Consider the following 13,101-nt stretch of genomic DNA (forward strand, 5'->3'; position numbering starts at 1 on the left):
TACACCTGAAAACAGCAGAATTTGCAAAACTAGATCCCACGAATCAGAAAAGAGCTCACAAAGGTATACAGCTAGACCTGCACTGCATTTCCTTAACAAATCTAAATTAGTTGCCAGCTGATAAAAGTATTTTGCATAAAAATACAAACTTGTAGCTACTCTTGAACTACAAGATCTGGTATCACTGAGCCAGTCACAGGTGGCTGTATGTGAGAAGCAGCTGCCCCTTTTAGACAAAGCACGTGCTCTCTGCAAGTGGCAGTCCCAGTCAGCCACTTCCCTCATCCTCGGTACCTGCCTGGCCCCTACAGGCACTGAAGCCTGTGAACCTTGCTCTAGCCCACAGGCAAATCAGGCCCATCACCTGCTTTTATCCGTGAAGTTTAACTGGAACACAGTCATGCCCATTCATTTCCATACCGGCCCTGGCTGTTTTCACATTTTACAGCACAGCTGAGCGCCTGAGACACAGATCATATGGCCCACAAAGCCAAAAATATCTCTTATCTGGCCCTTTCAGAAAATGTCTGCCAACTCCTGCTCTTGAGTCTTGATATTTATGATCTGACAGAGATGTCTACTACACATATAGTGAGAAGCCAAGGGAATAAAATAATAATGACATAACATGACTAATACCTAATCATGTAATGCGATGAACAAGAGCATACAACATAATAAAGTAATTAATGCTAAATTATTTGCTATCCAGATCAATTTAGCAAAAGAATATTGATATGAGAAATCATATGTTTTATATCTGTGATATCCCAAAGCTTCAGGTTGCTTCCTTCTAGGGGGCCCTAATGACAAGAGAGGTAGCAAGGAGCACAAGAAAAAAGAATAGAAATATTTTAAGATTTTTCATACATCCCTCTCTGGTCAAATCAACTATAACTTAACTTTAAAGAGAAATGATTTTAAACTATAAAGACAATGATTTTCAGGCGGCTTGAATGCCACTGAGTATGGATATTCTAATAAGTGGTCATCTTTACAGGCTAAAGGCTGGTTGACTCCTTTCTTCTCTAACTTTCACCCTAGCACTCTTCTCAATGTGGCACCAATCAAGCCTTGAACGACAAACAGAGACAGTAATTGCAATCAGTGTTTCCTGATGTCTCCCATAAACCCAGCACCTTTGAAATGTGCTCATTAAAATAACGTTCTGTTGAAGGTTTGTTTCCTCCTTGGGCTGGGTAAGGAGGAGGGAAGCTGTATGTCGGATAAATTTTTTATTGCATAAGTATAGTGTTGCTCACTTTCTCAATAAAATCAACTTGTAATTATCTAGAACAACTGCAACTGATTACTCTTACCCATGTTATTTTGGAAACAAGCAGAGGCAATAGGCTCCTACTTGCCTGTAAACCTCAGTAACGTTGAAAGGATTTTTGTGTGTGTGTGTGAGGAAGATCAGCCCTGAGCTAACATCCATGCTAATCCTCCTCTTTTTGCTGAGGAAGACCGGCTCTGAGCTAACATCTATTGCCAATCCTCCTCCTTTTTTCCCCCAAAGCCCCAGTAGATAGTTGTATGTCATAGTTGCACATCCTTCTAGTTGCTGTATGTGGGACGCGGCCTCAGCATGGCCGGAGAAGCGGTGCGTGCCCCGGATCTGAACCCGGGCTGTCAGTAGCGGAGCGCGCGCACTTAACCGCTAAGCCACGGGGCCGCCCCAACGTTGAAAGGATTTTAAAGCATCTCAGTGTTTTTGGTGCATTCCCAGCTCCCTATAAGCAAACTGTTAAAGAAGTAAAAGATGTGACAAAACACAAAAGAATGCTAAGTTTAAACGTCAAGTTTAAAATGTCCAAAACTTCCCCCCAAAATTAACCAATTTGGTTTTTTTATGTTAACCAGTTTTTGAGAAAAAATTAATTCCATTTAATAAAAGATAAAGCCATCAAATATTTTGTTTACATCTTCAAAGCTGTAGGCAACCATTGTTTCCTAGGAAACAAAGCTAGAAGCCTCAGCATGAAGGATGAGATGACTGTTCTAATAAAATAAAACATATCGCTTGAAACTTTGTACTATATTTAATAACATATACCATTAATATTGTATGTCAGTAATTTCCCTGATATGTAAGTATATATTCATCATCATCACAGATTAAAAAACAGCCTTATTTCCTAGTCCCTATTCCTTAGCCAAGTGCTAAGACTTCTAAGACTCTGGCCCTGGCAATTATCTTCTCTGTTTCCTTAAGCCCACATCTAGAGGGGCTGAAATAGCAGGTCCCTTCCTATCCATGTCACGGATCCTGAGGAGGGGGAAACCCAGAAGCTGCAGATGGTCAGCTGGTACACGAAGCCCAATAATACTTCCTCTGTCTAGCACTAGTCTGTGACATTCCACTGTCAGGGACAGGAAATCCATTTTTAAAAATGGAGAGAGAGAGACAGGGGAAGGGGAAGGTGTGAGGTTGGGAAGACACACTTGAGGAGGGAAATGCATGGTGGGTGTGGAAGAGCATAGCTGATTCTGAGTTGCAAAAGTATCACATGAACAACATGGATGTGCAAGAGAAGAGGCCAGAGAGGTGCGCAGAGGCCAGGACACGGAGGGTTTTGGGAACCACGGTAAGGAATCTAGACTTATACTGAGGGTAATGATAGACACTGAAGACTTTTTCATCGGTCAGATCTGTTTTTCAGAATGATCCCTCTAGAAGGCAGACGCTACTATGTGCAGACTTTGTATAACTTTTCTGGACAGGTTTCCAAAGCAATGGCAAATGACATATGCCAGAGAACATTCTGGAAACATTCCTGAAGGACTCTATCCCTAGGAAGGAAAGGTTAGCCAAGGAGAAGCCTCCCTGGAAGAGTCCGACAATTTACAAATGCTTTCCTTGACTGGCTGTGAGGACCAAGGAGTCAAGCCTGCTGCTGACACAGAGCATACTCCTCAGCCACTGGGGGAGGAGTGGTCTGAGGAAACGGAGAAGTCTGAAGCAGGTGAAAAAAAAAACCTAATCAGTCCCAGCTCAGAATCTATAACAAGCCACTGCTCTCAGATGCCTCGAAACAAGAGGTTCAGGACAAACGTAGTCCCTTGACACAGATCAACTGTAAAATTAATTACAAGTTTTCTGAGATTTCAGGGGAAATATTGAAAACTCTTTACTGAAAACGCTACAGCCCTTCCACATGATGTCTGGCTCTGTCAGCTTTCAGATTAAGCATTTGAAAAAAAAAATTTTTAAGATATAAATATTCACATACATAGAAGAATCTCATTACATCATGTTTCACGGACTTGGGGGAAAAAAGTAAAAGTGAGAAAAGGAGAGAAAAACTGCTCTGGGGGCTCTTGGCTAAAGCTTCAGAACTGCCACATTATCTGACGTAAAATATGAAACGAGAAGAGGAAGCAGAGGTACTTCTCAAATAATACATTCTCCAAACCAGAGCTTCTAACAATAGAGGTTGCAATTCCTTGGGCAACCTCAGGAAAGCACAGCAAGAATCATGGAGACTTACAGGAAACTTCCATGCTGTAAATAACACAGAAGACCAGAACCAAACGGGATTAATCAAAAGAGGATATTTGTTCATCTAGCTTCAGGCAAAGCTTTATCCAGCGTTCAAAGTACATGTCCAAGACTCAGTTTGTCTCCTTCACAAAGCTCATAAAAAAGAAAGAGGGTAGCCACAGAAGCTGGGGGCAGTCATCTGGGGGCTATGAGAAGTTTGCTTGCCTCAAGAGAGGAAAGTAACAGCTCAAGAAGAGCCAAAAGACGAAGGGGAAGAAACTGGAAACTGACACACTATTACTGTTTTTTTTTTTTTTTAAAGATTTTATTTATTCATTTTTCTGCCCCCCAAAGCCACAGTAGATAGTTGTATGTCATAGGTTCACATCCTTCTAGTTGCTGTACGTGGGACTCGGCCTCGCGTTGGACGGAGAAGTGGTGCCTCGGGGCGTGCCCGGGATCCGAACCCGGGCCGCCAGCATCAGAGCGCGTGCACTTAACCGCTAAGCCACGGAGCCAGCCCCACTATTACTGTTGAAACAAGGTCCACTTGAAGCCACTGAGATCTCTGGTCTTGGTATTACGCGAGATAATTCATCATCTTTTTAAATAAAGTCCATTTAGGTCAGATATCTGCTACTTGAAATCAAAAGAATCCTAACTCTAAACAGAGACTGTAGTTGCAGAAATCAAAGAGTTCTTGGATAGCAGCCATGACGTAGCTGAACAGCCCAAAGTACTGAAGAACAAAAATAGTTACTGATTTTGGGCAACAAATACTTACTGATTTTCCATTATCTGCAGATACAAAGAAGGATCAAGACACAAACCATGTCTCCAGGAAGCTTACAATTGTAACTCAAGTACGTGTAAAACTAATGTATGGCCTTAGAAGTCCGGACAGTAGTTACTGTTGGGGAAAGGAATACACTGGAAGGAAGCATTTCTGGGGTGCTAATAAATTTTATTTATTGATCTGGGTGCTAGTTACACACATATGTTCACTTTGTGGAAATTTATCAAGCTGTATGTTTATGTTATATGTTGTATTTCAATAATTAAAAAAAAACCCTCAAAAGACCAGTTGTAAGATAAAGTTAAGGAAATGTCTTAGAGAGTAGATTTAAAAAATACAAAAAGTTTGAAAATAAGAGAATAAATAAGAAAAGTAGACGAACAGTCCAGAAAGTGCAAGCACCAAACTACAGGGGCCGGCCCGGTGGCACAGTGGTTAAGTTCACGTGCTCCGCTTCAGTGGCCTGGGGTTCACAGGTTCAGATCCCAGGCGTGGACCAGTACACCACTCATCAAGCCATGCTGTGGTGGCATCCTACATACAAAATAGAGGAAGATGGGCACGGATGTTAGCTCAGGGCCAATCTTCCTCAGCAAAAAGAGGAGGATTGGCGACAGATGTTAGCTCAGGACTAATCTTCCTCACCAAAAAAAAAAAAAAGAAGAAGAACCAAACTACATGGATTCTAGAAAGAAGAGAAAATTGAAGAGGAAGAAATAATTAACAAATTCAAGAAAATGTCCCACGCTGAAGGATATCAGTTTCCAGATTTAATGGACCTAGCAAATGTGAGCATAATGGATGAAAAAATATCACTGTGAAATTATAAAACATTAGGAAAAAAATCCAACCAAAAAAAGTCACACAAAGGATAAAGAAAAAATCAGAACTCTCAACATGAATAGCAGAAGATAAAAAATATTGGCGCAATGCCCTCTGAAGAAAACTCTGAAGAAAAATTATCTCCTACCAAGATTTCTACACCTAAACCATCTAGGCATGTCAAGGTAGAATAAAGATAATTGAAGACATTCAAGGTCTCAGAAATTTACCTCCTAAGCACCCTTTCTCAAAAAACCATTAGAGGTCCTGCACCACCAAAATAAAGAAACAAATCATGGGGCCGGCCCCGTGGCTTAGCGGTTAAGTGTGTGCGCTCCGCTACTGGCGGCCCGGGTTCGGATCCCGGGCGTGCACCGAGACATCGCTTCTCCGGCCATGCTGCGGCCGCGTCACACATACAGCAACTAGAAGGATGTGCAGCTATGACATACAACTATCTACTCGGGCTTTGGGGAAAAAAAGGAGGAGGACTGGCAATAGATGTTAGCTCAGAGCCGGTCTTCCTCAGCAAAAAGAGGAGGATTAGCATGGATGTTAGCTCAGGGCTGATCTTCCTCTCACACACCAAAAAAAAAACAAATTAGGAAAGAGAGAGACAGAGGATGCAGGAATCTGAAGCTCCAGAAAGGAGAGAGAGGAAGGGAATCTGCTGGATTACGACTGAGGGATATCAAAAGATGGGACATCTGTGCTCGTCTTCTCTGACAAGCCACCTCAAACTTCAAATCCCACATAGAAGAAGGCATAGAAGATAACCAGTTCAGACTGCAGCAGACTGGAAGACTCTGGAAGATATTTCTCCAAGAAAATGAAATTGACAGAATATCTGATTTAGGCTCCCAAGCTCTCAAGAGGAGATTTAAACAGTTGGTAGAGAGCATAGGATTAAACTGGTGATAACTACATAGCAAACTACTCAAACAAAAAACAAGACCACTATTAACATGGGAAAAAATAAAAAGTTGTAAAGAAAAGGAAAACTGATGAAAGTTTATGACAAGGCTAGGAATAGCATTTTCATGGACATGATAACTATAAAGGTGGAATGCTGACATAACCAAAATTACAATATACCTATCCTGGGACTACGGGGAATCAGAAGAGCGTGCATGTGTAGGAGGACAGGGGGAGAAAAGGGAGCTAAGTAAATCCTCATTTTCCATATCAGGAAGCCCAAAAACAATGCCCAAAACAATATAAGCATGTAATTAACTATAAAAACCAACACCTGAAAGAAAAAAGTAAAAGTGATTGCCTCTGGGGAAATGAAAATGAGGAGAAAAGGCATAGATAAATGTGTTTTTTCTGAACAAACCACACAGAAATAGTTGACTTGTTAAAATTACACGAATGTGGGGCCGGCCCTGTGGCGTAGTGGTTAAGTGCGCACACTCCGCTGCTGGCGGCCCGGGTTCGGATCCCGGGCATGCACCAACGCACCGCTTGTCAGACCATGCTGTGGCGGCGTCCCATATAAAGTGGAGGAAGATGGGCACAGATGTTAGCCCAGGGCCGGTCTTCCTCAGTAAAAAGAGGAGGATTCGCATGGATGTTAGCTCAGGGCTGATCTTCCTCACAAAAAATAAACAAATAAACAAAATAACATGAATGTATAATTTTAATAAAAACTAAAAATAACTAACATTTATTGAATAATTAGTATGTGCTAAATGTTGTTATGTTCTTAGCACTTTACGTGTATTTAATCCTACAGTCCTGAGGTGGGATTCACTAGGTTCTTATCACTATTTACAAATGAGAAAACTGAGTCACAAAGAATTTAAGTAACTTGCCTCAGGTCCCACAGCTAATTAATATCGATATGAATGATGTCCTTCAATAGCACAGAATTAAACAGCCCAACTAATGTCAAAGACAATAAAGCTTGTTCCACTCCAATTTGTCCTCTTATCTCCTGCTCATCACATTAATACATCATTAAAAATTCAGCCATTCTTGGAGAAAATACTTGCAAATCACATATCTCATAAGAGATTAATATCCGTAATACATAAAGAACCCCTAAAACTCAAAGACTAAAAAAAAAACCAACTCAAAAATGGGCAAAGGAATTGAATAGATATTTCTGCAAAGAAGATACACAAACGACCAATAGGCATATGAAAAGATGCTCAACATCATTAATCATTAGGGACATGCAAAGAGAAATTACTTCACATCCATTAGGATGGCTACTGTTTTAAAAAAAAACACAACCAGAAAACAAGTGTTAGCATGGATGTACAGCAATTGGAACCCTTGTGCACTGTTGGTGGGAATGTAAAATGGAACAGTCATTGTGGAAAACAGTATGGTGGTTCCTCAAAAGAGTAAACATGTAATTATCACTTGTCCAGCAATCTCATTTCAGGGTATGTATACAAAAGAATTAAAACCAGGGACTCAAACACATATTTGTATGCCAATATTCATCGCAGCATTATTCACAATAGCCAAAAGAAGGAAACAAACCAAATGGCCATTGATTGATGAATAAACAAAATCTGGCATACAGTGAAATCATATTCGACGTTAAAAAAAATAAAATTCTGATACATGCTACAACATAGATGAACCTTGACAACATTATGCTAAGTGAAATAAGCCATATACAAAACGACAAATATTGTATGAATTCACTTATATGAGGTACCTACAGTAGTCAAATTCTGAGAGACAGAAAGTAGAACAGTAGTTACCAGGGGATGGGGGAAGAGGCAACAGAGAGTTAGTACTTAATGGGTATAGAGTTTCAGTATGGGATGTTGAAAAAGTTGTGGTAATGGCTGCACAACAATGTGAATGTACTTAATGCCACTGAACTGTACATTTAGAAATGGTTAAAATGGTAAATCTTATATTATATATATTTTACCACAACAAAAAAGAATAAATTATTGATACACACAACAATATGGATAAATCTCAAAATAATTATTAAGCAAAAGAAGCCAGACAAAACAATAGTGCATATTCTTAAATTCCATTTATATAAAATTCTAAAAAATGCAAACTAATCTATGACAGAAAGCAGATCAGTGTTGCCTGAGCCAAGAGGCAGAGGATGCAAGTGAGGGCAGGAAAGAGGGATTACTAAGCGCACAAGGAAGCTTCTGGGGGTAATGGACATGTTCACTACCTTGATTATGGTGACGGCTTCACAAGTGTGTTAAAACTTATGAAACTGTAAACTTTAAATACTGTATGTAAATTATACTTCAATAAAGCTATTGTGAGAGGGAAGAAGAAAGCAGCCATTCTTGTTGGCCTCGCCTTCTCTTGACAATTGGGAGATGTCACCACTGGTCGTCTTTTCTCACCAGCACTGAACACTGCCATTCTTTTCTGGTGAAAAGATATGGTACTATATATAAACATTTCTTATCACCTCTGCCTCTTCTTTTTTTGGGTGGGGGGGGAGAAGATTGGCCCTGCACTAATACTTGTTGCTAATCTTCCTCTTTTTTCCTTTTTCTCCCCAAAGCCCCAGTACATAGTTGTGTATCATACTTGTCGAGTTGTAGCTCTTCTATATGGGATGCTGCCTCTGCATGGCTTGATGAGCAGTGAGTAGGTCTGCACCCAGGATCTGAACCAGCGAACCGCGGGCCACCGAAGCCGAACGTGAGAACTCATCCAGTTCACCACGGGGCCGGCCCCATCTCTGCCTCTTCTAATCTGGTCCACCATCTCCAGCTGGATTACCGCAATAGACTCTTTCAGCTCTCTTGCTTCTAGTGCTGCCTCCCTTCTGTTACTTAAAACTGCAATGGCTCCCCATCTCACTCCAAGTACCAGCCCAGTGCCTTGTTACAATATTACAATATTACAAGGCCCTATCTTCTGCCCAGCCCCCACCTCTAGTCTTCCCTCTCTGTCTTCCCTTCTGTTACTTTTCCTCTTCTCTTCTTCTATTCCCTCCACACTTGCTGCTTCTGAAACATCCCTACATCATGTTCCATCTCTGGGCCTTCGATAGTCCCTCCACCTAGACTATTCCTTCACTCATTCTCTCCTTCCAGTCTTTGCTTAAATGTTACCTTCTAAAGGAAGCCTGACCTTCCTATTTAAAACTGTGAGCCTGAGCCTCACCCTTGTTATACAATCTTTTTATTTATTTACTTTCTGTCTGTCCTTGTTAAAACATAAGCTCCGTGAGGGCAGGGATTTTTGTTCATTGTTATATGTTCAGCATCTAGAAGAGTGCCTGGCAAACAGTAGATGCTTACTGTTAACTGAATAAATAATTGCATGGGGGTAAAAAAAAAAACGTGACTTATAAAACCAAACAAGTTTTACCAAGCAATATAATTGACTTCAAAAATAACAAGACGTGGCACAATACAATGAAACAAACAAGCTCAAACGAGCTTTGAGACCTTAGACAGGGATGCTGGGAGGCTAAAAAAAACATCAAATATCATAGCATTTTTTAAAATTATGAATGCTCCAAAACTCCTAGCTGCAATTACATTCTAGTTTTTCATGGTCTCAAAGATGAGTTAAGAAATATAAAGCTACTCATTACAAAATAAAGATTTAAGAATTATGGGAACAAATTTCCATCCTTAAGTGGATTCAACTTTTCCTGAGTCAGACATAAACGAGAATCCTAGAGGTCCCAAGAAAATTACTGCAAAGTCCCTGCTTTCTAGCCTATCACATACTCAACAGGAATCATGGATTGGCCTCTCTTCCTTTTCCTCCTTTGCCCTTCATGAGAAACCTGGAAAATAGTATCAAGGATCTGCAATACTTGGCACTAGTTAAAATTCGTAAGAATTGTTCTTCCGGGCCGGCCCTGTGGCTTAGCGGTTAAGTACGCTCGCTCCGCTACTGGCGGCCCGGGTTCAGATCCCAGGCGTGCACTGATGCGCTGCCTCTCCGGCCATGCTGAGGCCGCGTTCCACATACAGCAACTAGAAGGATGTGCAGCTATGACATACAACTATCTACTGGGGCTTTGGGGGAAAAACAAATAAAAAAAAAAAAAAAAAAAAAGAATTGTTTTTCCTATAAAGAATGTTGCAGAAAATGTTTCCTTCCAAACAAACAACAAAAAAATGATTACCAATATTTATTGCTTAGGTGGTCTTTTTGAAGACATTCCATAGTCAAAGAACAAGGTATAGGACTATATTAAACAATGGGTTGTTAATGCCTTCCCTGCTAAAATTTGTTTTTTCATATCTAGGAGAAACAAGCAATTGCCAGAAAGGCTAGAATAGGAAAATCAAATACTCTAATTACGTACCCATGGTTCCCCAGAGCCATTACTGATTAAAAACTGTTACCATTTCAATCTTCCTACTGGAGATATCTACTAACTAGAACTGCTTGTGAAGCCAATGAATTTACATGTAATTACATGTATCCTACACAATCACTTCTCAATGACCTCTACTCACAGAAATAAACCAAAGAGGGATGACTGGCTCATTATAAATCTACATGAAGATTTCACTGGGAAACGGCATTGAGAGCCTGAAAGATCTTAAGCTTCAACTGAATTTAATTTCAGCAGGAAGTAATCACTTCTATTTCTGAACCACCAATGCATTTTAAATAAACTTCTCCTGTGGCGTGTAACACTTCTTTGTCACTAAGTAATTATGTGAGCTTGGACAAGTCACTTCCATTCTCCCGGCCTCAGTGTTTTCTTCTGTAAAATGAGAGGCTTGAACTAGGTGATTTCAAAAGTCCCTTCCAGATCTGGCATTTCATCATTTCATAATTACAATCACAAGAGCATATCTTACTTCACCTATCCTTTCAAGGCAAGAAGGGCATTTGATTTACCTTGAGAGTCTCCATACTGTCTAGAACAGGCAATTGAACCTCCCTTGGCAATTGCTGCGCAAACATGTTCAAGGACGCAGAAAAGACTACAGTTGGTTGAAATTTCCACTCTCTTTGCCCCCTTTAAGCCCTTGTCAACCCCAACCATGATTTTAACCCAAATGGCTCTCTTCAAGTCCACTCTTACCATACCTCTGGCAGGATTATAAGGAAGCCAGAGAAATAAACATATCACTTGTCACCTGGAAGAAGTTACCTAGAAGAAATGCACCCACCAAAAAGTTCCAAGGCACACGCTTTGTAAACCATCTGACCCAACATCACACATATAGCCAGAGACCCAGAGTTCCACTTCATAGAAGAAGGTAATCTAATGCATTCCAATCATCAGAAACTAAATGTTGAAAGCTACAGCAGATGTCGTGGGGAGAGAGAAGTGAGGTAGCAGGGAGACAAGAGGGCATCAAGACCTGCAAGGAAGAGCAAGCAGAACATTCCCTTAACCTTTCTAGAGGTGGACATCTTATAAACCCAAATCCCAGAGGCAGCTGTACTGCAGGGATAGGAGACACCTGCTCATAAGGCATTTAGCCTTAGCTCTTGGGACTCTGAAGCCAGAATGTCTGGGTTCAAATCCTAGCTCTGCTAATTAATAGCTGTATAACCTTGGAAAAGTTAATCATCCTTCTGTGCCTCAGTCTCCTCATCTGTAAAGCAGGGATAACAGCAGCACTTCGTTCATAAGGTTGTTGGAAAAATAAAATGAGTTAATACATGTACTGCTCATACAAGTACCTGGTACACAGTAGGTGCTCAATAAATGAGAGCGTCTAGTTACTGCTGTTATTATTAGACAGTTCTGGGAACCTCGGGGTTAAGAGAACAAAGGAATTACACCGCACAGATTCAAAGTCTGTACTTCTCTCCTCTAGTGATAACTGCAAGGATAAACCTTTACATATTTATGTGTATTTGTGTACGTTATCAGTCTTAACTACTCCCAACAACAGAAACTATTCTTCAAAAATTTAAATTCCTTTCTAAACGATATTCTAGATTTCAAAAACGACTCGATCACACAGGCTCTGGGAGTACAATAGGACTATTAAACTGTAGGGCTGAGAGCACATGGGCACACAAAGACATCTCTGTAGCAGTCTGAGCTATCACATACCACTGCCTCCATTTCAGAGAGACGCCTCCTTAAGAAAGCAACGAACAAACTCCACTGTTCGCTCACACCAGAGTTCTTGGATGTGATGGTTCTTAAATCCCTGGCAAGGCCTTATTAGAGATCAGAGGATCTCAGTTCTCTCCATTAGGACAGCGTCAAATCCCTTTCAAGCAATTTTCTTAGGTCAGCATCATTATTTGAGATGCCAGGGAAACTGGTGAAACTTCCAACCACTAAACTAGTTCCTTGTTTGGGGGTGAAGACATAACGTAAAGGTAGAAAATATTTTAGCTATCTTGAGGAAATTTTTGAGACTGGGAACTGGTAAGAAATTTAAAGAGAACCATGAAAATTTCTTATTAAAATCCCTTTTTCAAAACAGTCGTTTTAGTAAAGAAAAAACAAATACCACCACAACAAAATCCAACTAAAAAACTAGAGTTTTCAGAAAATAATGACCCTTAAAAGTTCCAGGTCATTCCCTGATGCGATATCTAGAACTCTGGTTCTCCAAGCATCTTTCATAAACAAGTAGAAGAGTTAAACAGGTACAAGAGCTAATATTTTGTCTTGTGTTCCTTTTTCAGATGATGAAGTAAAGAAGAAAGTCAGCAACGGTCATGCTGTCCTCAAGATGTTCAACTACATTTTTTATAATTCTGTTCTGAAAAACAACGGAGACCCTAAACACAGAGAAACTGAACAAAAGAAGCAGCAAAATTTGGGTAGACCACAAAAAAGGTAGTCTATGATCTCTGTTCCAAGGGGACCAGATCTCAGAAACTGCAAGAACAAGTTTGCCACAGCAACGCTATTAGGCCGAACACTGCAGAACTGATGGGGGTGCTGGAGCGTTTCCAGAAAACAGAGGATTGTCTGTCTACAACACCCACCTCAGCTGCTTCTGGTAAGGAAGGACAGTAGTCAAAACTGTATAAAGCCAAGAAGAAGTCATATTTGACAAATCACTCCCATCAAGACAGTGATGTCAATCATAATAAAATA

General features: G+C 40.5%; 1 protein-coding gene across 6 annotated transcripts in view; it reads right to left on the reverse strand.

The window, feature by feature from the left end:
• The window catches only part of FTO (FTO alpha-ketoglutarate dependent dioxygenase), a 380,905-nt gene that overhangs the window by 257,612 nt on the left and 110,192 nt on the right, over window positions 1–13,101 (reverse strand). The window lies entirely within an intron of this gene.

Source organism: Ceratotherium simum, chromosome 30 (genome assembly GCF_057802395.1).
Source record: "Ceratotherium simum simum isolate JZ-2026a chromosome 30, ASM5780239v1, whole genome shotgun sequence".
NCBI classification, from domain to species: Eukaryota; Metazoa; Chordata; class Mammalia; order Perissodactyla; family Rhinocerotidae; genus Ceratotherium; species Ceratotherium simum.